The sequence below is a fragment of the Macaca fascicularis genome, chromosome 3 (assembly GCF_037993035.2).
Source record: "Macaca fascicularis isolate 582-1 chromosome 3, T2T-MFA8v1.1".
NCBI classification, from domain to species: Eukaryota; Metazoa; Chordata; class Mammalia; order Primates; family Cercopithecidae; genus Macaca; species Macaca fascicularis.
The window spans coordinates 30,360,018-30,387,996 of NC_088377.1; the positions used below are offsets into that span (position 1 = coordinate 30,360,018).

The following is a 27,979-nucleotide window of genomic DNA, read 5'->3' on the forward strand; positions in this document are numbered from 1 at the left end:
AAAGCTTCTTAACTTTTGTCATCTACTATATCTTGCCACAATGATGGAAATAAATCAGTACTTGAAGGAAGACACTTTGACTGAAATAATGTAAGAGAGTCCAGTGTAACATAATTTATCTCAAAGAAAATGAAAACCAGGGATATTCTATTCTAGAAGCCTAAGAGGAAAATGTGTCACACTCTCTCAGGATTTATGCTAGACCAGAGAGGTTGGAAGTCAACAGCCACTGAAATGCCATGCAGTCTCTTACTAGATCACGTGTTACAGTAGAATGAGCGGTGATCTTGGTATCCAAAACGATGTTTTACTTGTTAGTTTAAAACATGAGCATCCACCTCTTTACCTATTTTAAAAGAAAAACTTGATGTCTGGGTTTCACATTTTTCTTTCAAAAGGTACTTTCTTAGCATAATGTATACTTCTGATGAAGTTGACACTTGCTGTGGAAAAGGAAGATAATGTTTTAGAATAAAAATATAAGAATCGCTTTTCAGGAAGAAAAGAGGGACGTGACTGATGGTCAGTTCCTAAGGGCTTCCACACCCTACTTTGGTTTCAATGTCTAGATTTTTCTAATACACAAGTACATCCAAAGATCATCTCCTTAAATTGCCTTCCAATCAGTTGAAGGGCCTTGTGACCCTCAGAAAATAGAGGAGATGGTGAACTTTGTAACCATAAGTTAGGAAAGATCAAGCAAACAATTTTAAAAAGTTTATAGCATCTGCCCAGTAAAACAGGAAATGTTGCACAGTGATATCCTATAATGATGAGGCTGATTTATGGAAGCTGTTGTGTAAGTTCAAGCGCTTTCAGTATGCAGCACATCAAGCAATGCACTAGAGTGGCTGGTGCCTCTTCTGAGTACTTAGCAATTTCTTTTACCGGTTGACAAAGGTTCTGCTGCTTAGATCTTGGGTAACCGGAGCCGCCTTACCCCCAGCCTTGGGCATCCAGGTGACCTCTGCGGGGATAAAGTCCTCCTTTCTTATCTAAAAAGTGAGGTAGATGTTGTGGTGTAGTTTATGTTCCAGAGTTCCCCACAAGATCAGTTTGGAGCAAGACTTCACCTAAACCATATCGCTACTTAGCTTCTTCCTCTTTCTTTCTCCTTCTTTCCTTACTCCCTTACACATTTTTCCTAGGAACATTCCCATAAAAAAAAAAAAGTCCCTTGCACAAGAATTTCCATGATAAGAAGTGCTTCCAGAGCACCCTAAGACACATCACAGAAAAATTGGCCAAGTTCTCTGTGTACCAAACAAAAGGAAGAGTTTTCTGACTTCACAGTCCTACGCAACCCAATCATATGATGTTTGAACTGGAAGTGACAATAAAAATCTGTATATTGATTAAGGAAACTAAGGCCCCTAAACAACTTGTACATCACTCAGCAATTTAGTAAGAGAGTCAGGACTAGCACTCCTGTACCCCATCTCCCTGTGTGGTGCTCCTTTTGCTTCAATATCATGAGAACATTTTTAAAAGTCTTCTCTTTTTATGACTTCAGTTGTCATCAAATTACCTATGTAGTCACCTACCTGTGAAAACTATTCTTCGTTAATGAAAGACTCAAACATGTCAGCTCAGTGATAAAAAAAATTTCCAAGTTATAATGAAGCTCTGACTTGGGCCACTTTTGTAATAGTAAAAATATTAAACACAAAATAAAATCTAAGATTTATTTAGAATTTATGATAACCTGGACCCTCTGCTAATTATTTTGCACATATTACACCATGTATTTCTTTCAGCAGGATGAATACAGTAGATACCATTATAATATCCACTTTAGAAATAGGAAAGTCAAGGCTCAGAGATGAAAATAGACATGCAGCAATTACATATGAAAGCCAGGGTCAAGGCTGTATCTGACTTACTCATATTTGCCTTCGTAACCCCCAGATTACATTGCCTCTCCGTGGACTCCTGGCTGTACATTCTCCAATAAGCAGTCTTGGTGACCCACTGGAACGTGCCCTTTCAGCTACTGTCATTAATGTAAGTTTTTTTGTTAATGAGACTAACAAAAGGCAAGAAACTATTTTTTAAAAAGGATCTTCATTTATACAAAATAATTGAAAAGAAAAATTTGCCTCTTTATATTTTTTTTAACTTTTTAATTGGATATTGGCAAGTTATAACTGTATATATTCATAAGGTAAAAAATGATGCTGTGATATGTGTATACAATGTGGAATGATTGGCTCAAGCTAATTAATATCCATCACCTCAAACACTATCATTTATTCCTCCCATCTAGTTGAAACATTATATTCTTTGATCATCACCTTGCCTTTCCCCACCCCCAGCCTCTGGTAACCACCATTCCAGTTTCTACTTCGGCGAGTTCCGTATTTTTAGCTTCCACATATAGGTGAGGACATACAAATTTATCTTTCTGAATTTGAATTTTTCTTAAGTTAAAGTAATACATATTATTTTGGCACTGATCCCAAAGTATTATTCTACTTACTGGTTTATCATCCTATTTATTGGGGAAGTACACAATCCCTTGAATATTTCAGAACTATAAGAGTTATATTACATTGTGATGAGCTAACATGTTTGCCTTTGTCTTGCGGTGTCCCTGGGTTTTGGCCAATTTTAATTTGGAGCTATGTGTGATTTGATAATCCTTTCTCATTGACAATGCAAACACAAATTCATGACTATAAAATATGACATTATCCATTTGATGGGTAAGAGGGACTATGTTTGTGTTGAAAAGGAAGTCATTTATCATGGTTCCATCAAGAGGGACTCACCTCAGGGTGGACACTACCTTTGCCAGAGAAATATTTTGATCATTTAATTGAATTTTCTCCTAACTGGAATATCAACTCATGTTTTGTGACCTTTTTATATGTTTGGCAACATACAACATACAAATATGTTCTTATTTTAAATTAATAAATGCCACAAATTGGTATTTATAAATTATGCAAAAATAAACCATGGTTTCTTTACTCATTCTAATGGTAAACACAAGATTAAAGGCTTATATGTCAATGACCTGCTTTCTTTTCTTTCTTTTTCTTTTTCTTTTTTTGAGATGGAGACTTACTCTGCTGCCCAGGCTGGAGTGCAATGGCATGATCTCGGCTCACTGCAACCTCCTCCTCCTGGGTTCAAGTGATTCCCGTGCCTCAGCCTCCCAAGTAGCTGGAAAAACAGGTGCCCCGTTTTTTTGTGTGTTTTTAGTAGAGACGAGGTTTCACCATTTTTACCAGGCTGGTTTCGAACTCCTGACCTCAAGTGTTCACCCACCTTGGCCTCCCAAAGTGCTGGGATTACAGGTGTGAGCCACTGTGCCCGGCCTAATTTTTTTTTTGTCCCAGTTTTGACTCAGCAGGTTATGATCCACTGCAAACTACTACAATTTGCATTTTCTTTTCCCTAAATGATAACGGTCCAATTATCCTGACATTTTATTTTTTTGTCTAGAGGAAAAGAACCAAAATCATTGTTTTTTCTATTTTATTTTTAAACTAGCCATAGTGATTGCCATCCTGTTGTAACAGTTGGCTGATATTTTGGTCTACTTTTGCATTATCCTGCAGGTATCCTTGTGGTTGATCTCCATGCACACTCAAACACCCCAACTCTCCAACACAATTACACCCACTTCCATGTGGTTGGCCTTATACTGGGGAAAGGGGAAGGCACAGAAGTTCAATAGGGGATACCTGGGATGACAGCCTAGCAGGGATAAATAATCAAATAGTTTTGCTGGTCTCATGAGGAGTAGAAAAGTAGACAAAATATCAAAGTAACATCATCAGTCCCAAAGGTTATGAAAAATTAGTCATGGCCGGTAGTGCAAAAGGAAAAATCGAGAGAGTGAATTCTGAAAGAATATACGTCTTACCCACATGATATCTATACTGACCAGCATTTGCGAATGAATTTTCTCTAGCGCAACTGTTGTGCGAAGGCTTAAGATCATTTCTACAGGAATCATATTCCAAGTAAATTCAGCCATGCTAAACGCAGTTTCAGCCTGCAACGCCAGATAAACATTTGCTGTTAGAAAGAATGTCAACACCCCATCAACCACCATATACTATTCAGCATTGACTCAGCCAAGTCTCCAATTTATCTGTATCATTTGTTATAACCTTAGTTTTAATTCTGCCATGTCTTCCATTCCAATGTATCTAATGTTAGACCATTTAAGAAATATTTACCCAGGAAAGTTTAATCACAGTGTACTAGAAAAGATGCTCTTACCTGATAAGGGGAAGAATTGGATTTTTTCCTCCATTTTGACACAGCTAGCCATCACTTTGGGGCAAATCACAACCTTATCAAGCTTCAGCTTTCTCATCTGTAAAATATGTGCACTGAAACTGTAACTCTACCATTCTGTTATGATAGGGATCTGAGCGATTTCACTTCTATAGCGATTACATCGTGAGAGCACTGGCCCTATAAAGCCAAGAAGGAATGAAAAGAGGCTAAGACAAAAAATAGTGTGTTAAAATGTAAAGGATACCTTGTACCCCCCCCAAAAGAAGTTACAGTTTCCTTGGTACCCTGGGCATATTCTTACAGGTTTTCTCAGTAGCTTATAAGCATTTTTTTTTTTTTTTTTTTTTTTTTTTTTGAGGCGGAGTCTCTGTCTCCCAGGCTGCAGTGCAGCGGCGCGATCTCGGCTCACTGCAAGCTCCGCCTCCCGGGTTCCCGCCATTCTCCCGCCTCAGCCTCCCGAGTAGCTGGGACTACAGGCGCCGCCGTCACGCCCGGCTGATTTTTGTATTTTTAGTAGAGACGGGGTTTCGCCGTGTTAGCCAGGATGGTCTCGATCTCAGGACTTCGTGATCCACCCGCCTCGGCCTCCCAAAGTGCTGGGATTACAGGTGTGAGCCACCGTGCCTGGCCTTGAGCATATTCTTGACTTTTTGACATGTTAACATCGTAGTCTTCTTTAAACATTATCCCCTGAACCTTGAAGGTTACAGACATTATAGTACTAATGACAATGTCCTTGAAAGATCAAAAAACGTAATTCTTGAGGTGCTGTTGTTTGAAGTCTTCATAACTAATTTCAAATTAAATGAGCATCAAGAGAAAACAGTTACTCCTGAAATATTGTGCTCTCAGTTGACTTTGGGTTTTTTTTTTTTTTCTTTTTTTAAATTCTTTATCTCGGGAAGCATATTGTCTATGTTTGTGTCAGGGTTGCCCTCATTATACCCAACCACTTTTCAACTACACTTGGCTGAGGCTTACTCTAGAATAACACAGTTCTAAAGTTATCTGTTTGCATATGGTTGATTCAGGAGGGATTCAAAGGATAAATTTATTGTGTTTCTGTGAAAGACAGCCCTTTTTCCCCCAAGCCTAAATATATATATATTTTTCTAAATGCACCCTCAAAATCAGTGTCTTTCTCAATTTAATATTATATTGGAAGAAGAAGCGTTGTTTAGACACATAGTTATGTACTACTGACTGTTGCTATAAAAATGAAGTTTAATCTGCACAATTTCCATTGCTTTTCCTTTGAAATCTGGTGTTTATTGCAACAGAACTTCAGATTTTGCAACATGATAGTCTGAAAGACAGGCCAACACAGGCAGCTCTTTGGAAACAAGAGACCTGGTGCTTCCAACGGCCAAAAAGCTGGCCAAACACCAGCAACAAGGGAAAGACACGTCAGGTAGGTTCTGCTGATTTCCCAGGCCTCCTTTAATTCTTTTACAGAGGACTTCTTTTAACAAATTATTAACACTATTTTGTTCTGATGGTTCATCTGTGTTTCTGTTAACCATACTCTCCTGGAAGAGACTTTGGCCATCTGGATGTGGTTTTTGTTTCTGTGAGAAAGGAATTTTGTGTCCTTGACATGTCCCTAGTATAAATGAATGTTTAATAAGGAAAGCATGGATCAAGATGGTATATGTTTCCAGGTTAGTTTAGAACAACTACTATGAGTTATTTAGTGCATACAATTAAGCATGAAAGCATGAAAAATACATTTATTAAAAAATATTTATGGGACACTCCAGAATAACTTGATAGTTTGGGACAATCACATGACCTTCTGCACATAACATGGTCATCCTTGGGTTAAAAAAGGCAACTAAATTCAAATTTACACACTATATACTAGTGTGAATTTTACTTTCAAGAGATCTTGATAAGCTTGTTTCATTATTAAAAAACTAGGAATTTAAGATATAGATTTGCAGCAAACTATAACAAACGACAAGCTAAAGGCTAAATCAACTCAAGGAATAATGTTTGAAGTGCATATATGTTTTCTGGTTTTCACTCTTTACTGCACTGACAATTTCTATGTCATCATTAGTCCCCAAATATTAGTAAGTATCTTATCTGGCCAGTGAGTTTTGTTTTTCTTCTGAATTTTAAAGTTGAACAGCCAGTGAGGTATTTTCTCATAAGTTAAATCAAATTATCCGTATTAGTGTTGGTACTAAAAAATATCATTTTCCTTATTTTATACGTAAATAAAGACAAAAATCTTAGTTCAATATTGGGTGTAATTTAGGTGCTTATTTCTATATACCTATTCTTATCTACCTGTTCTTAGGAGGGACTCTCTTAGGTTATAATGAATTTCTGTCTCTCCAAGGTCTATACATAAAATAATTGTGCTTTCTGGAAACTACACATTTGGTAACAATGGTCACCAGTCTTCTCTGTCATTAAAATGTGTACTTTCTTACCTGGAGTAGTAAGATATTATTGTTGCCCTTAACTCTTTTTTTTTTCTTTTATTATTATACTTTAAGTTCTAGGGTACATGTGCACAACGAGCAGGTTTCTTATGCCCTTAACTCTTTTCTTGAGCTGTAATAAATTTCTTCACTACTTGGTCTTAAAAACATGGAGGCTTTAAATCTAACTTGTGTCTTTGTCATTATCTGTGAATTATAGTCTCTACTTAAAGGATCGCCATGCAAGGCCCCCCCCTTTCTTTTTTTTTTTTTTAAAAAAAAGCACCCTTTTAAAATTTTACCACTGTAACTAGGAAATTACTGATAAATCAGTCTTGTTCATACAGAATATTGTTTAAATGGTTTTTATCACAAGGTATTCTGGAATGAATAATAATATGTAAAATGTGATGAGTATTTAGTGAAAATCTCTGTAGAGTTGTTATATTATCAGTGTAACGCATAGTCAGAGAGTTTGTTTATATTTCTGTATTTCTCAATCTGAGACATCGTAATTATTTCAATCTTCAAATGTTCAGCCTTTGTTAACATAACATCAGACATTTGAGATCAGTGTGAAAACAAGGCGCCCTACACCTGAAGGGGACTCTGGTCTAATAATGTGTCTGATCACTTAGTTTGGATAAATAGTCGGGTTATATTTCATGCCAGAAAAAGCTTGGAAAATGAGGGTAGAAGCTATAATTAGGTTTTACTTGGATACAGCATTGGGCAATTATTAAAAAATGAGCTAGGTAAAGAATGCTATTTTCCTAATTTTATATTCTAAATATCAATATGAGACATTTATCATCAGACCTTTTAAAAGCCTCTGCTTTTAAAACAGACATGGTGATAGATGACTTAAACTCAGACAACACCAGACTCTAAAAGCAAGATAAACCACAAGGAATTACTTCCTTTTAGTTTAAGAAAACCTGGGCCTCTTAATAAATCAGTAGGTAATATATTGTAATGATTTTGTATTAATATACTCTTTCTACCATTTGAACTGGTTGCATCATCCATACATCAAGCAAATAAGTAAGTTTCTCGAAAGACAGGTTGCTCAATAGCATCTTATTAATGGAGAATGAGCCAACTCTTCAGTAATTTGGAATATCTGTTAGAGATTGCTCAAAAATAAATGCAACCTTGACCAGATATGTTACACATAAACAGTATAATTTATGGCAATACCATGAAAGTAGGCCCATTCTGAACTTAGGCCTTTTGTTACTCATAACCTGATACTGTGAACATTTGTTCTTTAGTAAACTCTGCTACAAATCATCAGAGTGATTATTATATAACGGAAGATTCTCTGACTGATATTCTCATACTTTCCTTTCCACACTGGAAACACGAGGAAATTCTAGGTGGTAAAAACCGCAACCGCACAAAAAAACGTGAAGTCAACAAACAAGGAAAATACATCTCTGAATATAGGAATGCCAAACCTTTAACAAAGTAAAACACAGATTTTATTTCAGAAGGCTATATTGTTATATGTGTATATCAACATCAACATGTCCAGAGTAGCTGCACAAAGTTACATATTTTAGTCTTTATAAGTTCCCCTCCTCACCCTACCCAGTAGGCACTTTGTATCCAGAAACTTCTGTGTCAACAGTTTCCCCTCTCTCTGGAATGCATCAGGACAGGAGTGATTGGTGTGGTGGAGGAAGGTTGTGCTAAGAGTGAAGTTACATGAAAGTAGGATGGAGGTTAGCAAGTAGTTAAAGTCCAGAAAGGCAAAGGATTACTTCAGTAAGGTGTTAAGGAAGAGCTTTTCCATTTTACAGGTCTGAGCAAGCAGGAAATCAACTCTATGAACTTTGAAACTCAGTAAATATGAAAACATTCTCAATACCATTTGTCAAATAATAAATACAAATTAAAACTATACTATTTTACTGCTTGCACCCAGAAGTTAGTCAAAGATCTAGTCTTAATTATTCATTGTGTCGGTAAAGATGTAACAACAACAACAACAAAACCCCAAGCAGTATGCATATTTTTTGTGAAGGTTTAAATTGGCATAATTCTTTAAAATAAGAATTTGTCAATATTTGCCAAAATGAAAAAGGTGCATAGCTTTTGACCCAACGATTCCACTTCTAAGACTTTATCTTATGCCTAAGTGTGTTAATAGGCAAGATGATGGGTATATCTAGCTATTCAGTGAGTCACTGTTTTGCAAGGGTCAGAAAACTGAAAATAATGTAAAGCCCCTTCACAGAGAATACATATTCAGTCACATAAAAGAAGAGGAGAAATTTTGATGTACTGCTATATGAAGAACTCTCAGATTTGCTATTAAATAATAATATAGTTCAGTGTAAATATAGATAGTATTCTATCATTTGTGTAAAAACTGGAAAATAAAATAGTAAGATTCTGAATTTTAAAACAATTGAATGTATTAACTATTCAAAGAATAGTTAACAAAAGAATGTATTAACTATTCTGCCTACTGCCTAAGGCCTGGGAGGAGTAGAAGAGAAGAGAGTGTGGATATTTACAGCATAGCTTTCATTCAAATTTTTTTTAAAAACTGAAATCTTTATTGTCACTCAAGGATGGAAAGAAGTCTGACTCATACTAGAAAATAGAATGGAGGTAGACGGTGTACATAGTAGAACTGTCTGAAGCAGAGAAGGATAATGGAATTACTGAGCTGGTTAGTTAAAGAATCCATTATTAGTTTGCAATGTTATTAATTCCCAGGATATCTTCATACATAAATACAAAAGAAATCCCCACACTTCAAAGCTAAATACAAATCATTGTTGTTATACACTTTAATTGTCAGCAGATAAACTAAACCATATATTATAAAATAATGAACATATTAGCTAATATATCTGAAAGCTTTTGTTAAGCCCTAATGTGATCTACAAGTGCTAATTATGTTTTTATCCTAATAATTAAAATCACTATTACTACAGTTAGTAGTTTAGTAACATTTATTTAGCTTTTCCTTTGTATTGGAGCCCTATTCTAGAAGGTAGGGGTAATAGGGTAGAAATAGTCCTCTGAAAAGCTCATAAAAACACTCACATGAATATTCATACATATACATATACAGACACACACATACACACACACACACTTGGAGAAACTTACTGACCAACATCCACAAACAGAATAAGTTGCAGGCTGAAATGCAGTAAAAGGGTAATAAATATCAGAAGACATTAAGAAAATTTTTCTGTGAGGTGTTAAGGTTTGAGCCACGTTTTGAAGAAGGGTAGACATAAAAAAAAAAAAAAAAAAAAAAAAAAAAGCACATAATAATCCAGGAAACGAAATGGCAACTTCATTAATAGGCAGACAATGTAAAAAGCTATGGAACTTTGAACTTGGCTGATGACAAAATGTCAAAATAAAATTAGTTCTATGAGACATCAGTCTAGTCATCTTTTAAAAAATTCTAGAAGATAACATTGGAAAAAAACTTCCCAGACATTGGCTTAGGCAAAGACTTCATGACCAAGAACCCAAAAGCAAATGCAACAAAAACAAAGATAAATAGATGGGACTTAATTAAACTAAAGAGCTTCTTCACAGCAAAAGAAATAATCAGCAGATTTAACAGACAACCCACAGGGTGGGGGAAAATCTTTACGATCTATATCTGACCAAGGACTAATATATCCAGAATCCACAAAGAACTCAAACAAATTAGCAAGAAAAAACAGTCCCATCAAAAAGTGGGCTGAGGACATGAATAGACAATTCTCAAAAGAAGACATACAAATGGCCAACAAACATATGCAAAGAGTGCTCAACAACACTAATGATCAAGAAAATGCAAATCAAAACCACAGTGTGATACCGTACTCCTACAAGAATGGCCATAACTTAAAAATAAAAAAAAAAAATAGATGTTAGCATGGATGTGGTGAAAAGGGAACACTTTTACACTGCTAGTGCGAATGTGAACTAGTATAGTACAACCACTATGGAAAACAGTGTGGAGATTTCTTAAAGAACTAAAAGTAGATCTACCATTTGATCCAGCAATCCCACTACTAGGTATCTACCCACAGGAAAATAAGTCATTATACAAAAAAGATACTTGGACATACATGTTTGTAGCAGCACAATTTGCAATTGCAAAAATATGGAACAAAACCAAAGTCTCGCTCTGTCACCCAGACGAGAGTGCAGTGGCAGGATCCCGAGGTTGTTCACTGCAACCTCAACTTCCTGGGTTCAGGCCATCCTCTCACCTCAGCTTCCCAAGTTGCTGGGATTACAGGCGTGCGCCACCATGCCCAGCTATTTTTTTGTATTTTTAGTAGAGACAGGGTTCGTCAAGTTGTCCAGGCTGGTCTCAAACTCCTGTGCTCGAACATTCCACCTGCCTCAGCCTCCCAAAGTGCTGAGATTACAGGCATGAGCCACAGTGCCCAGCTCTGAAGTCTTTCTAAGGATCATTTATTTTCAGTGATATTTGTATATTGTTTATTTCACAAAGCCTCTTTACATTTTTTCCTTTTCTTCACTTATGGTACATTTCTGCCCTTTATTACCCAATTTAATTTTTTTTTATTCTAAGTTTTCATTATAGGCCATATGAGAGTAGATCACTTTATACATTTTCTTATCCTCTCTTTATATTGAAAAACAAATAATGCGAATACTTTTATAGTTGAAAAGTTTGCTTTTTATGCTCTAGTGGTATCCCGATTTGTTACTTGAAAAAAGGTCATTTTTTACGCAACCATAAGGTCAAAAAACAAATATTTTTACAAGAGATCATTTGCTAACAGAACCCTTTTTTCAAAATAACCCTCTATTGTGAAATAGTACTCAAAATTTCATTAAGAATAAAAAGGGGCCGGGCGCGGTGGCTCAAGCCTGTAATCCCAGCACTTTGGGAGGCCGAGACGGGCGGATCACGAGGTCAGGAGATCGAGACCATCCTGGCTAACACGGTGAAACCCCGTCTCTACTAAAAAATACAAAAACTAGCCGGGCGAGGTGGCGGACGCCTGTAGTCCCAGCTACTCGGGAGGCTGAGGCAGGAGAATGGCGTGAACCCGGGAGGCGGAGCTTGCAGTGAGCTGAGATCCGGCCACTGCACTCCAGTCTGGGCGACAAAGCGAGACTCTGTCTCAACAAAAAAAAAAAAAAAAAAAAAAAAAAAAGAATAAAAGGGACAAAAAAAGCCAGGGATGTGAGAGGAGTAGAGAAACAACAGAGAAACAATGAACAATTACACAGGACGAACAAAAACTACACAAAAGGGATGCTTATCCGTATTTAGTTCTGTGCATGATACATAGCTGCACAGCTTTCCTTTAAAATCATTCTGCCATTTATGAATTTGCTAGGATTTCATGACCCACACTAAAAAGACGAATTTGATTTTTCTGCATTAAGACTATGAAAAACATACTTTTGTTTGTAACCATGACGATTATTTGCAGTCTGATGATCTTGCCAAATTTATGTGTTTTGAACAAAATTGGTTTACTGCATAGCAACTTTAATCTGTTTCTTTTTCCTCCTCCTCGCACTTTCCAAGGTTAGTCTTGCTGCAGAGGTTCCAATTCAGTATCTTTCAGAATGTAGCCCTAGACTTGAATTTTCCCTTATTTAGCAGAATCTTTTTATACAGATTTGCTTTACTCTTTAGATTTAATCATGACTTAATTTTCAAGTTAGGCCCATATTTGAAAGCATGTAGGCAGACTTTGTTAAATGAGTAAATTTCCACTGGGTTCTATTGTTAAGTACACGTACTACGACGTAGGAGAAAATCAGGCTAATTGTAAATGGGCAACCTACTTAATTGTTTCATCAAAAAGCATACAGATGATGTTTATACTACAGCTAGTTTTATTTGTTATTTTATTTTGCAAAAGTACTTATGGCCCTTATTCGATAATAGACATTAAAGTTGTTTTTTTCCCCCACGGTTATTTTTCTTTAAAACTTCTTCCTGTGTGGATCTTACAGGTAAACACCACAATTTCTTGTATTTAATAGTAAGTGTTTTCTTTTTAACATTTGATTCAACTGAATGTTATTAAATGGTTATTAGAACTCTTTTAAATGTGATTTTCAAAGATGCTATTTTTTTCTAAGAATAAGTTGTATCGTGTCTGAAATCTGTTTTATCTCTAAATTTCTAATTATTTTTAATGGGAAATATTCAATTTATAAAATTTAGCTATAGATCTACATTTTAAAATATAGATAAATATAATTGAGATACACTTACACACAAGTTCACATCTTTGGTTTCCTATTTACTACTTTTACAAACTTTGTGTGAGTTATTTTATCTTTTCTAGTATTGATTTCATCTACAGTAATATGGATATTAGAATGCCTACATTATAAAGTAGTTGCAAAAATACCTAGCTTAAGAACTTCTCCTAGGGACTGTCATAAAGGATAGTTTCAGCAGTGATTAGCTTTTTACTCCACTTCTTTTACTTATGCTTATTCCAGGTTATGTCATCTGGTATAAATATTTTGTGCTCCTCAATATTCCTCAGTGGTAGCATGTAGCACTGGGTAGAGTCAGTCTTGTAAGAGCTAATTGTAATTGATTCCATTGTACCAAAATAATGTCCAACTGTGCTTACAGCTAGTCTGTCTAAAATGCCTCCCAAACTGAAACTGACATTTGTGAATAGTCCCAGACTTAGCATCACAAAAAGGTTGAGCTCTACAAGCTCCCTGAAGACCTTTAGAACATCTGAAACTAAATGCTTCATGTAAGTAGCAGAAAAATTCTTCCACAGAATAGGTGAATAGGGAGCACTGGCTTCTTTACAGATTTAAGGTTTTGTCAAATCAAGTATAAGGAAGATAAGACAGGGAAGAGACTGGAGAATTTCAATGCCCTACTTTGTATTTAACAGAGGAAGAGAGTGAAAGTGCAGAAATCATGTGATTAAAATGAGTAGGATAATTTATCACATATTTTCACACATTATTTCCTTTGAACCTCATAGAACTGTCATATAGTCAACCAATAGATATCTACATTTTCCTCTACAGATGAGGTAAGTCTCAGAATGGCTTAATGATTTATTGAATATTACTCACTGATAAGACTCTCTATTATTCCATGCTTCCTTATACAATTTAGAAAATTCTATTATAACACTTTTTTTTTTTTAATCGTTTCTGTTCCCATACTCTGTCACTTTTTGGCTCTCAATTGTTTCTTATTGGCACTTTCTTGAGGGATTTAAACAAATATTCTAACTTTTCTATTTCCTTACTGAAAAAACATTTACATAACTTTACTGAAGAGATCATTCTACTCACTGTAAGAATATGGCAAAGAGCTCAGGTGGCTAATATCAACATTAGCTAGTGCTCAATCATCATATGTTTACTGGAGATCCGCTTTTGACTATAGCCTCTCCCAAACTTGATACTTGTGATATCATGTTACAAGAATATAAAACATTTTAAAACATATTTTCTATTGAGTTAACCTGTTGACCAAGTATTTGGTATTTAAAAAAAAAACAACTTGAGGTGATATCACTAAAATGATGGCTAGAGAGTAACAGACACTCCTTCCCTCACAGAGACACTATGTTAATCATAATGTATGGACCAGAATATTTTTGTGAGAAGGCTAGAGAGCAGTTGAAAATCTGTAATACCCAGACCATTACAAAACCAAGAAGGAGTCCCAGCAAAAGGACAAGAAAGATTTACCACATTTGGTGCACAATCTGTGCCTGTGCTCCTTCTCTTGTGTGGCATAGTAGGGAGCAACCAAGAGGAGACCTCCTATACTAGTGCTGGACCCTCAGGTTAGAAACAAATGACTAGACCTTGCACTCAATGTTCTGGCTTTTCTGGAGGATGTCAAAGAGACTGATTTCTATCTTGTGTGACTTGGAGCACTGACAGGACCAGTGTCAGAGTTTGGAAGCTGCTGAAAACAGAGATGAGCAGCATATTACAATTGCAGTTCTGCAGACAGATGCCAGGAAGAGCAATAGATTGGAAAAAGTTTGAGAGGTCCTAGGTCCTCTGGTTGGGCTGATTGGAATAGGTCTTCCACTGAAGGAAGCCAGGATGCGAAGACTGGATGAGTTGATCATTTTTACAGATGTTCAAATCTCATCAAAAAAATTATAAATCTTTCAAGGAAACAAAAAAAAAATAGCCAAATCAAAGGAACAAAATAAAACTTCAGAAATGGACCCTAAGAAAACAGATATCAATGAGTTTCCTGACAAAGAATTTAAAATAACTTTTTGAAGATGCTTAAAATAAAAAGAACATAGACACTAATTTTATTTAATTGAAATGAAAACAAAATGAAAATATCTTGTTTCAGGAAAACAAAGCATGAACAAAATGAGAATATCAGCAAAGAAATAGAAACTATAAAAAGAATCCAAAAATTCTGGAGCTGAAAATAAAATAACTAAATGAAAAAATTAATCAGAGTTTCAACAGCAGAAAAAAAATAAGTGCCTTTCAAGACAGGTCATTTGAAATCATTGAGTCAGAGGAGCAAAAACAAAGAACAGTGAAGAAAAGTGAAGAGAACTCAAGGAACTCATGGTTATGGACACCATCAAGCAGATCAACATATGCATTATGAAAATCCCAGAAGGAAAAGAGAAAGAGGCAGAGGGCTTATTTGAAGGAACAATCTGAAAACTCTACACATATCAGGAAAGAACTGAACATACAGATTTAAGAAGTTCAAAGATAAATTCAAAGAGAACCAAAACAAGACACATAAATCAAACTACCTAAAGTCAATAACAAAGAGAATCTTAGAAGCAGAAAGAGAAAATGATTGATCCACCTACAAAGGAGCTTCCATAAGATTAATGGCAGATTTTTCAGCAGAAACTTTGCAAGCCAGAAGGAAGATAAAGATATATTTAAAATGCTGATGAAGAAAAAAAAGTCTACCAAGACTACGTATCTAGAAAACTGTTCTTCCACAATGAAGAAGAAATTAAGATTTTTAACAAAAGTTGAGAAAGTTTATTATTATTAGATCTGTTCTACAAGAAATGACAAAGGGCGTCAGTCCTTCAAGTTGAAATAAGAGGATAGGAGATAGCAACATGAAACCATATGAAAATATAAGGTTGCCTGGTAAAGGTAAATACGTGGACAAATATATTAACTAACCTGCACTATTGTGAATTTGGTGTATCGATTTGAATGTACAAAACATTTTTAAAAATTTACATCTATGTTAATGCATATGCAGCATATAAAGACATAACTTGTGACATCAATAACATAAAGTGTGGAGGGTTAGACCATAAAGGAGTAGAGTTATTTTACGTGATTGAAGGTAGGATGTTTTTGGTTTAAAATAGAATGCTATAACTTTAAGATATTTTATGTAATTGTGGGTATTGACTTTCAAATGCGCAAGATAAAAAGCTCTGAAAATCTGTTTAACAAGAATGTGAATATGCTCAACACATTTGTCCAGCCTGGTGACAGAACAAGACCCTGTCTCAAAAAAAAAAAAATGTTAAGATGTTAAGTGTTACGTTTTATGTTATGTGTTTTTTAAATATAATTTTAAAAATAATCAAAAACAAAACAAAAATACTTGACTTCCTTGTTTTCTGCATGCAAACTTTTAACTCTATTATTTTCATTGTGAAGAAGTTATTTCTTTCAGCTATCTAAAAATTGTAGATTCATATTATAAATTATATTTTACAACAAAGTATAAAATATGGGGTAATTTGGAATAATTAAGGAAGTACATATACTTTTAATTTGGTCATATATCTTCATATGATTACATCTAATAAGATAATTCTCCAGGACATGATATGCATGTAGACAGGTGTGGACTAGCTCCTTTGTTTCTGGGCATGTAGGAGTAATTGGCTACAAAGTGAATACCTTCTATTTTCTTTTTTGCATTAGTTATACCTTAGTGCCAAGTATAACTGACTGGGTCTGGAAGCTCAATATTTTGACACTTATTTTTACATATGTAAACATTAGAGATACTTGAAAAATAGTACAAAAGAGAATAAAATAAGCAATCCTTGTGTAACCAAGGAAGAGGTGGACATTTTTACTTTTTCATCTTGGCATTTTTTTTCTGGCACAGGAATTAAGGATTATGGCCTATCTGGATGTACATAAAAGCTTCTTAATTCTTTTTCTATCAGTTGGTGATGTCATATACTCTTCTGCTCTCCATTTTCATCTTCTAAGTTGCTGCCAAGCTTTAGCAAAAGATGCCTGAAAAATGAATTCTGCAGCAATCTCTGCTTTCTACGTGTTCTAGGAATTACCCTGATCATAATTTTTTCTTATACCGGCATGTGTCTTTCCAAAAAATTCTACCTTTTTCCTCCCATCCTTTAAAATGTACATTTTTACATTACACAGAAAATAAATTTCAACTTCCACTTAAGTGAACACTCCCCAGTTTCTGGGTATATATGATGAAGGTTTATAATGCCAGATACAAATGTTATTGTTAGAAAATAAGAGAGAATTTTAGGTTGTAATGGCATAATTTAATACATGTGCATTAGTAGTCTATTCATTTTTAAATATAAGATCTTTATCACGCTGCCTGAATCTATTTTCTGTGATTTAAAATTTATATGATTTCCCAGCTAGACATTATAAATTTTCTTTCATTATCTAATGGCCTAAAGAAGTGAATGTGAAAAAGAAATACGTCTCCAACCAGTCTCTTGTAATTGGTTATAGGCAAGAGAACCGGAGTTCACCGAATGTCTGCTACATGAAAGACTTCTTATTCAAATGTTACTTACATAAATCACAGAAAATCTCTATGAGGTTTATCAGTTCCCAAAAGAAAATGTCAGTCAAAGAGGGCACATATCTAATAGTGGCCAGATATATCCTTAGAGTCAAAGTTTTCCTGACTGTTTTTGAATTCCAAGAAAATCGTTATCTTACCTGGCAATCCAGTGTAGAATTTTTACATCCTAATAATAATAGCTGAAACTTCTTGGCATGCATTCCTTTCTCTTTTCTTTCCCTCCCTTCCTTCCTATCTCCCTGCTTCCCTCCTTACCTTCGTTCCTTTCTTTCTTCTTTATTTTGGCCTCCAGAGGAACCTGCTAAATCTTTTTATTGCCTAATTTGTAGCTGGTTTTCAAAATTTATATAGTTTCTACTATGGCTTTATTCTTCATCTGCCTCAGGATGCCATGCTACTTTTGACAAAATTTATATGCCTAGATCTTCATGTTGTTTAAGACTGGAGCAATAACAGAATTCAGATATGGGTAACAATTGGATGAACACCTAACCCGCCTTTATTCTTATGCTTAGGCTGGTTAGCAAAGCAACATGAGGGCACAATAAGGGAATTTGAACTTGGAATACGAGTTCAAAAAGTGATGTCCAGAGACATTAGCAACTTAATGTAACTGTCTACAAAGAGAAAGAGAACGTGTAGACCAGAGAAGTTAGGCTGTCTCTTTGTATAACAGAGCTTCAAAAGTCTTATATTTTGGTCAGATGTTTCCTTTGTTGTTTTACATGGGTCAGAAGGACATGTAGCCATTCTCCACACAGCACCTTTTACAATTTTCAAGATTCAGGATACTTCCTCACATTTTAGAAAAATGACTGCATCTTCCTCACATGCTATCTTGGCTTAACATTAAATCCCAGTGTATATCAATCTTAATCATATCTATTTCAGGCATTTTCCAGCTAGTTGCTCCAGAATACTCTATAGTGATTTAACCAGGGTATTGTTTTAATAGATCAATTGTTCTCAACTTAAACTGGGTAGTATTCTGGTATTGTCTTTGCAAGGGTCAATGAACCTGAGCCCTGATCATTACTCTGGAAATTTGAATGTTTACTAAGAACTCAGTAAAATTGAGTCTACTCCAAGATTCATAAATGTTTCTTGTATTTTTTACTTCTGCTATAATTCTCAATTGATTAGATAATGATCTTATCTTTCATTATACATTTTAAATAAATTATTATGCAGGCAATATAGGCTAATGTAAAAAATCAAGACATACACACACACCCCTCCAGTTTATACTCCAACCTGAATTTGAGTGTCATCTATGAATTTCAATTCCATCCAACGTGGATCCATCTCTTTTATTTTTTCTTCTGTGCTTCAGGACAGTCTACAAATATAATATTAAATCTTCTCTCTATAGTCTGTTCCAGAAATACACAATACAGTTAAATTACTCTCTGACCTAATATTTCCAGAGTATTTTATGGATTGTTCTTTGTATTGCTCACCTATAATCTTTTGAAATAATCTCTAGCTTCTTAATTTTTAAGACATTATCCCTTGGGAAAACTATTTCTCCCAAATTGGATTTGCTACTCTGTATTTTCCAGTCACTCATAGGTTTGCCATGTCTCATATCTCCTGGGCTAATCAACAAGGCCTATGAAATGGAATCCTTCCCAAGATAGGTTCTCCAAGCTTACTCCACTCGTCCAAGTTCAATTCATATAAACTTTGCAATTGATCCCTTCCCAAGATCAGGCAGTGTTAGAATAAGAGTAACGCACAATGGCTTCAATTCTTTCTTTCATAACTTGGACCTGCATTAGAAGAGAGAGAAAAATGAGAAGCGTCATGTCAACTTGTATATTGAGTTCTTACCTTGGGCCAGCCATTCCTCAATTCTCAAAAGAATAAGCATGCTACAGTAGAAAATATTAAAACCTGATGGTTTAATGGACAAGTGCCTTTAGAGCATAGATATTTTATAAATAGTAAATATATTTTGAAGTACATCATATATGGTATATTAATATACAACATATTTTATAAATCATAAATATTTATAAATATTATTTAAGACAGTCTCGATAATAAGTATAGAAAATCAGGAAAGGGGCCAGGATATTCTTTATGGCCATGTGTTCCCAGCTTCTGTCTTCTTACCCTGCCTGACGTAGGGTTACACTGGCAGCTCTTTGCAAATGGAGAAAACGTACTAAAGACTTTTATTCTAACACTCACCCTGCAGGTGAAAGTGGGGATGACATCAGACAATGTTAGCTTAAGACTTCATTATTTATTGGGTGGGAGTCAATCATAATATTGGTTTGAAGGTTGGCCTAAGGCCTTTTACATAAATTTATTTCCTTTGGTACTATTTTCAGGCGCTGTTCTAACAAATTTAGTACTTAACATACTAAGGCAGATATTCTCATTATCTTCATTGTACAGGTAAAATTAATACAGAGAAAGTTAAGTAATTTGCTTAAGGCCACAGACCTAGAAGTAGTGGAGCCAGGATTCAAATACAAGCAGCAAGCAGGGTATAGTCCAGGGGTAGAGCATTTGACTACAAATGCAGGAAGCATGATTGCAGAACCTGGACTCTTAAACATTGCATTTTACCTCCTCTAATAATTGTATTCTGTTCTCACGGTAAGAACTTCTTATGTTTTTGGTGGTCATAACTAACTTTATGCAAATCTGTGGAATTAAAGTTATACAATTTTCAAAGTTGATAAATCAGTAATGTAGATGCTTTAAACAGGACAAATTATAATTTATAATGCAAGTATCAATGAATGGGGTAGTATTAAAGAAAAGAATTTGAGGCCTCTGACACATTACACAGGCAAAGAACAAGAAAGAGGAGGATATTTTATGTTGATAATACATTGTATGTTGATAATATACAAGTATATATCTAAATATCTATATATTATATATAAATATTTTTAAATATTTATATATTATATAATATATAAAATATATATAAATATTTATATATTATGTATACTTATGAAATATATAAATATAAATATAAAATAATATTTTCTGTATTAGAGATCTATCTTTCCCTTTTTTCTTGTAATGTGCTATGGGCTGAGCAGAATTTTTGATTCATCAGTCTGCTGAATACAAAGTATCTTCCGTTTGAGTCTTGTCTTTGTTACTTGTCTAGGAGTCTGGTCCCATGCTAGAGAAGTAGAATGTACTCTCCAGCACAGGTCTAATGGCTTACATGACAAGTTCAGAGTGGACTGGCAGCTATAACTTTAAGCCCTGTGGGTTCTCTTTACTTCACTGTGTTTAGTGCAAGAAAGAAAAAGGAGACCAGAAGGATTCGTATGACTCCATGTTTCCATTTTGTCACCAGACACATTTTTACCAAAAGGACGAGGCATAATGGAGACAAAACACAAGTGGTACAGATGAACTCAGAATGCGATGTCTATGTCCACTGTGCTCTAACTCCTCCTCCTCCCAAGACATGACTTTGCCATATTTTCTCACCAAGCTTTTTATTTTCTCAAAAGCAAGTGTTTGCCTTCTTAAATGTCACATACAGGTCACTAGAAAATAGGGAAGGTAAGGGGAAAAACAGAAAAAGGCAGACCAATTATCTACACTGAAATTTTCCTCTGGACACCTACTCTCCAGAGACTAGAACTTTTATGGTTCTATTGCAATGCTGACCTGTTCGTTTTGGCAGCTGTTAGATATTTTTCTGGCTATATAAAAGTCATTCATCCTTTTGAATCCTTAACCACAGCAGTGAATCAAGGGAATAAGAGCTAGGGAACCTGATGGGCAAATGAATAGGTGATACCACACAGGGAAAATCTTAGAACTCTAGGAGATCCAATTTGGTAAACAATGATCACCTTCTTACTTCTACTAGAATAGTTGAGCACCCACCATATATACATCTTTATCTGAAAATACATCTATGCAGGAGAAACACGTTACGTCCATTACAGCATCCTGTGGATAGTGGTCATGGACTATGAACATACTGGTACGTGGAAGGAGTCAGGAGAAGGGATAAAAGGGGATGTATCAGTCAGAATTCTAAATTGAAATAGGGCTTACTCAAATAAAACTCTGGAGGCCTTGAACAGAGCACCGTTAAGGGAATCAAGAGATGCTGAGGTACTCAGGGACTAACAACAGTGGGAGGCCGTCACTGCCTTTAGTCCTAAACAGGCAAGCAAAGGAAACTGTTATGGAAGGGCAGTCACAGCCAAAGACCTGGAGAAATGCTGCCTGGCAAGGTTACAGTTATAGAGGGGCAACAGCAAATCCCCAGACGTAGAACTGAACCACAGAGGGAGTGGGGGCAGGAATACCTTTGGTACTCTCTGCTGGTACCCACACCCACCTTATGGCCTATCCTGGAATCAGAGGGCAATGATGCCGAGGTTTTGTAATTTGTGCTGTTAGCCTCTACAGCAAAGCATAGGGTGGTGCAGGGCAGATGATGGAAGGGACAGGTGGAGAAAAGTCAGTACAGGGTAGAGACTGAGAAAAGAATGAGAAGTGGTGTATCAAAGAACATTTCTTACACTGTTATGATCCAGTGGAGAGAAAGAAGCCCAAACGTCATAAGGATCCTATGCCTTAAAGAGTTTTCTTCATTGTCTTTTCCTATTCTATCCTTGTCTTTGTGTGGTAACTACATTTCAGTTTTAGTTAAGGTAACTCTTTCAAAGAAGCCCACATAGTCATGAAGCATTTTCAAGGTTCTTCATTATTCTCAAATGAAAAGAGAAAAAATGTAGATGAATCCCTTAAAAAACATTAAATCAGTGATGCTATCAGTATTCAATCTCTAAGAAAGTTTTCAAGGACTGAAAGTTTTTAAGACTACTTTCATCAAGGTATGTCCTCAACGAAAGAGCCATGCAAAATATTTAAAGATTCTACCTGTTTTACGACTGAAGCATGCAGAGATTTGCTTGGAAACTCGATTCTCTTTAGACAATCTGCCTTTAAAGTTCAAAAGCAATTGTATAGTCACTAATATAATATTAATGATAAAGGGAGTGAATCACTCATCTCTCTTGAGGATGAATATTTTGAGTTTTAGTTTTCCAAACAAGCAGGTGGGAATACAGATGAGCTATTTTTGAAAAAGCTAAATTTTAGATATCAAATGTTATGTCACTCTTAGTTTTAAAGCCATTAATTCAAAAAGTACTTTGGCAACTTTATAGCAATTATGAAATATGATTTTGCTTTCATATTCTTTTAGCTATGTTGAGGGAGGCATTCTTAATACAAGTTATAGTGGGAAAAAGTGTAACAATTATTTAAATAAATATAAAACTGTAGCATTTAAAATTTCAACTTACATTTTCAAGCATTCAAGACTATCCTCACTTTTTCTTAGTGAAGCAAAGCTAAGTTTGTTAGACTAACTAAAATAAGAACACAACACAGCAAGATGCCTATTAGAGTTTCAAGAGGAGGAAGTAAGGAAATGATAGTTATAGGTTTTGTGGCTTACACAGAATGATTTTTTAAAATTGTGATTGTTTTATTTTTATATTTTTAAAATTGTGATTACTAGTTAGTTTCATAAATGGTTAATACTGAATTAGGTCTGTGACACAAGTAATTGAGCAGGTTAAGAAAAAGACACAAGTATCCGCTAGTGCTCCAGAAAGAAGGAGGTAGCACACTCAAATTAGGGTACTAGAACTGAGTTTAATAAAGAGACTATTTACAATTATTAGGAAAGAATACTGGGTAAGTGATGACTTATGGTGTAGATCTTAATGGTTAGCAATATTTTAGGAAGCCTTGATCACTCCTGAGACCAAAGGAATGAGGAGAGGGAGCAGTTATTGAATGTCAATGAGACCTGTAACTATAAGACAGGGACATCTGCTGGGAAGTGTCTTTTGGTGAGTGGAACACAGCCTCAGCTAACCCTCAGTCAAACAAGGAGGGAGCTGAGGGAGTAAATACTCCTATTTCTCTTTCCTTTAACCTCTCTTTTCTCCCATAGTTGAACCAACAAGAAATGTAGAGTAAGAGAGTCAGCATGGTGTGATGGATAGAGGCCAGTCTCTCGGCCACAGAACAGGGTAGGAAAAACTGGAAAAATGTAGGGAAATGATCTCTAGGGACAAATGTAAAATGTAAAGCATAAGATGGAAGCTTGGAAGCAAAAGAACTTATAGTATTTCCTAATAATATCTCTAGAGTTAAAATTTCTGCCTGAGAATCTCTCTTAAAGTGGAGGTCATTGTCAATATTTATTGCAAGGCAAAGAAGTGTTAAATTAATTTTTGAATTCAGTTCAGCTTGAGTTGCAGAGTTTTGACTTGAGCCCTACATTGAAGATACCTATAGTTTTCCTTACGTAGTTGTTATTTTATTATTTTTTTTTAAAAAAGCGTAAAAAGGAATAAAATGTAGCAGTCAATATAGCTTGATGCTATGTTCAGTTCCAACTGGGCAACAGAGCTACACACTAATCCCAAACATTACTTTTGCAAAGAAATTGCCAGAAGGATTCCAGAAACTCAGACCAAGTAGTATTTGGAGGAGCCTTCATTAGAAATAAATGATGGAAAAAAAGAAATACCAGCAGGAAAAGATGTTGAGAAATAAATTAGGAAAATATTTTTAAGTAAAAACTAAGCAGAGACTGAAAACAAAGAAAGGATACTTAATGAAAATCAAGTACAAATAAAGTGTCAGTATAAAGCATCAACTCATTTCTGATTTTCATTAGTTGTGTATCTGTTCAAGAAATCCTTGATTTGTCAAGCCTTATGTGTGTGTGTGTGTGTGTGTGTGTGTGTGTGTGTGTGTATGTGTGGTTGTCTGCACACATACATGTATGTAACTATTATCTAGAACATAGGATAGCACCTGTCTGCTATGGTTTGAATATCCCCTGCAAAACTCAGGTTAAAATTTAATTATCATTGTTGATACTATTAAGAGGTGAGGCCTTTAAGAGATGATTAGGTCATGAGAGTATAGCCCTCATAAATAGATTGACGCTGTTATCATAGGAGTGGTTTAGTTATTGTGTTAACGAGTTTCTATAAAGGATGAATTTGGTTTCTTGTTTCCTGTCTTACATGGTTATCATGTGATGCCTTCTGCCATGTTATGACACAGTAAGATGACCCTGACTAGATTCAGTCCCTCAATCTTGGACTTCTCAGCCTTCAGAACCATATGCCAAATAAGCTTCTATTATGTATAAATTACCTAGTCTGTAATATTCTACTATAGCAGCAACAAATAGACTAAGACACTGTAATCTGACAATAACTAGTCATTAGTTTGTGTTTTTTGTTAAGTAAAACTTTTCTTTTTCATACAAACAAATGCAATATGAAACTATTTAATACAATTCAACAATGATGAATATTCTACATCCTCAATTTGTCATTCAGATATTATATATCTTATTAATGAGAAATAAAACTGCTACTCAGGAGGCTGAAGCAGGAGGATCACTTGAGGCCAGGAATTTGAAACTAGCCTGGGCAACATAGCAAGACCCCATGTCTTATAAAAAGGAAGAAGAAAAATAACAGCTGTAATAAACCAATGATTTTTTTTTCAGTTTTAAGTGCTGGGAAAGCATTTTGTTTGGCTTGGTTTTTTGTTTTTTTTTTTTGAGACGGAGTCTTGCTGTGTCGCCCAGGCTGGGGTGCAGTGGCCGGATCTCAGCTCACTGCAAGCTCCGCCTCCCAGGTTCGCGCCATTCTGCTGCCTCAGCCTCCCCAGTAGCTGGGACTACAGGCGTCCGCCACCTCGCCCGGCTAGTTTTTTTGTATTTTTTAATAGAGACGGGGTTTCACCATGTTAGCCAGGATGGTCTCGATCTCCTGACCTTGTGATCCGCCCGTCTCGGCCTCCCAAGGTTGTTTTTTTTTGTTTTGTTTTGTTTTGTTTTGTTTTTTAAAGGCCCATCTCTATCTTGAAGCTGTGGAGGCAATTATGAAAAGAAGAATTAAAATGGATGGTTCAGAAAATGTAATAAATACTTTTGGAATTCAGAGCAGCAGGAAGGTTAAGAGGAAGAAGAGAGCCTAAGGAAGGAGCTTTGTGAGACAGCAGATTATGACCTACATGTTAAATTGTGTGAGAGTTTGGAGTATGCTGGGGGTGGGTGTCTGGGAGTTCAATGCATTACAAAATGATGCTCCAAACATATCGATCTTAAGGAAACTAAAGAGTGATTGAGGATTTTCAAACACAGTAAGACTGTTAACACTTTAGTAAGGGTAGCTGCATGAGGAAGAGAGTTACAGATTTGATCCTAGGCCCTGTCTTGAACTCAGGTTTTTGCAGATTAGTACACTTCCCTCATTATTGACTATAAGGAAATCTCTTTTAGGACGTTGTTGAGAGGAGTGAATAAATTAACACACATGTAAACAATTCGCCTAGCATTTAGCATCTAGGTAGATATTCAACCCACAAGTATTTTGTTATGCAACTTTCTGTCTTTGAGACTGAGATCAGGATGGGGGAAAAAAGAGTTTAGAGTGATAAAAGAGACATTCCAGGCTAGGGAAAAGTATACTGGCAGTAAAATTTTTGTGAAGACACCAATGGGCATTTTTTTTTTTTTTTTTTTTGCCCTGCTAGGATTCCCTGTAAACTCCATGGAGAGAAAAATTGTTACTTGCTTTATTTTCATCTTTTTAAGGCCCCAAGTCCCTGGAGGACCAGCCTATCGTTGGGACTTTACCTAGCTCCTGCTAGGCTCCTCCCCTAGGCCGCCCTTCCCAGTCCAGCTCTCCTTGCTTATTTCCTAGAAAGGTGCCATACATGAGTCCAGAGGCTGAGAACTGCAATTTTATCTAATATTTGGTATATCAGTATCACAGCTCAGGGTTTCTGTCATCTAGTATGTTAGTGGCTGGTTTCTGTCATCTAGTATGTCAACTTAGGTGTTTGACAAATGAAACAGTCTACCATGACTGTTTTATCCCAATTGTTGGCTGCACCAGTGAAGAGCAAGAACGATAAGAACATAGAGGCCTGGGTGATCTACACATGTGGAACCTGAGAGAGCAAGGAGAGTGTGGAGGATAGGAAAAGCCTTAGTTAGGGCAAGGGTCTTCTGCTACTTACCAACTGGAAAAACCACCATGATGTGACTAAAATAAGCAAGTGAGGTCATTTGAATAAGCACCTGTCCTCAGAAATATATTGTTTGTTTTTATTATTTTTTTCTGTAAGGTCATAATTTTGTAAGTGCACATCCTATTCTTGGAAATTGTAATGCTCTCAAATTTGGTACTTGCTGGTAAATTTTGTCAGATTATTAACATTTTTTTCCTTTTCTGTTTTTACAAGCATTTAATTGACCTCTCTTACATTTCTCTTCCTTTGTCCTAAAGTTTTTTGTGCCAAAGGCTCTTTTGCCACCTAGTCCAACCACCTTACTATCTGCTCTTTCCTGTCCATCTTTACTCTAACCCTTTCTTCCTTATGGTGGCCACTATTTCTTCTTCTGCTTGTGGATGAATAATCTGATAATCTGGAATATGTTTATGTTCAGTTGATCACTAAGTATGTCTTAATTAGCCTTCAGGTATACAGCTAAATGAACTCTCTTTTTTGTTTATTTTCCTTTTCCAAAATCATTCTGATCTCTTAAAATCTTTCATTTACATTCCATTCAGTCACCAAACCTATTTCTGAATATTATTGTCTAGATATTCTCTGAAAGATAAGATTATTTGCTTGTTTTCAACCATTCTGAGTGAAGTTCATTGTTCTTTTCTTGAGATAGTTCTTGTTTGGCAGATTATTTTCAATAGCCACATTTATTGCCTTTTTCTAGTGTTGATATTAAGTCCTTCTTACACACTCTCCTACATAAAATGTAAGATACATGTACTTGTTAAAACATGAGATTTCCCTAAAGTGCTAACTGATTTAAATTCATCACTTGTGTTTAAACGATTTTTGCTTAAAAATTATGATTCATTTTATATAAGAAGAAATAGAATTGAGTCAAAGATATGTCCTCTTGGACAAAATAATGAATCCTAGACAGATCAACACAGATTCTCATTCTGGATCAGTCATAGTCCAAATAATCTAACAGGCATTCATTTCTGTAAAATGGGTATGATAATTCTGCCTCCTTATGTGTTGTGATATTTAATTAATGATTATGTGCTTTTGAATAATGTATGCTTATAAATTAATAGGTTAGTAATTCGCATTCTCAATGTACTTTAACAAAGTACATTGGGAGCTAATTAAAAGGAATGTAATTTGTGCTTTTGGGAGGAGAAGTGTTATCTAAGTGTAAATTAGGGAGGGAAGTGGCAGTTAAATCTATACAACATATCTATTACCACACATTTGAGGCTTAACTCTAATTACAGATTGGACATGTGAGCAAACAGCATCCGGGAGACTTCCACTCATTTCCGAAGGCCCTTCCTCACATCTATAAAAGAAGGCTATTCACTTAATAACCAAAATTATTAATACACTTTCCGTTCAGAACAAAAGGTTAAAGGGAAAAGACCTCTTTCAAAGTCAGCAT

At 35.5% G+C, this 27,979-nt stretch overlaps 1 long non-coding RNA gene across 1 annotated transcript in view; it reads left to right on the forward strand.

The window, feature by feature from the left end:
* The window catches only part of LOC123572388 (uncharacterized), a 256,100-nt gene that overhangs the window by 117,610 nt on the left and 110,511 nt on the right, over positions 1 to 27,979 (forward strand). The window contains exons 3-4 of the long non-coding RNA XR_006696931.2: positions 1,909 to 2,004; positions 5,538 to 5,668. This is a non-coding gene — a long non-coding RNA (uncharacterized lncRNA). The remainder of the gene's footprint in view (positions 1 to 1,908; positions 2,005 to 5,537; positions 5,669 to 27,979) is intronic.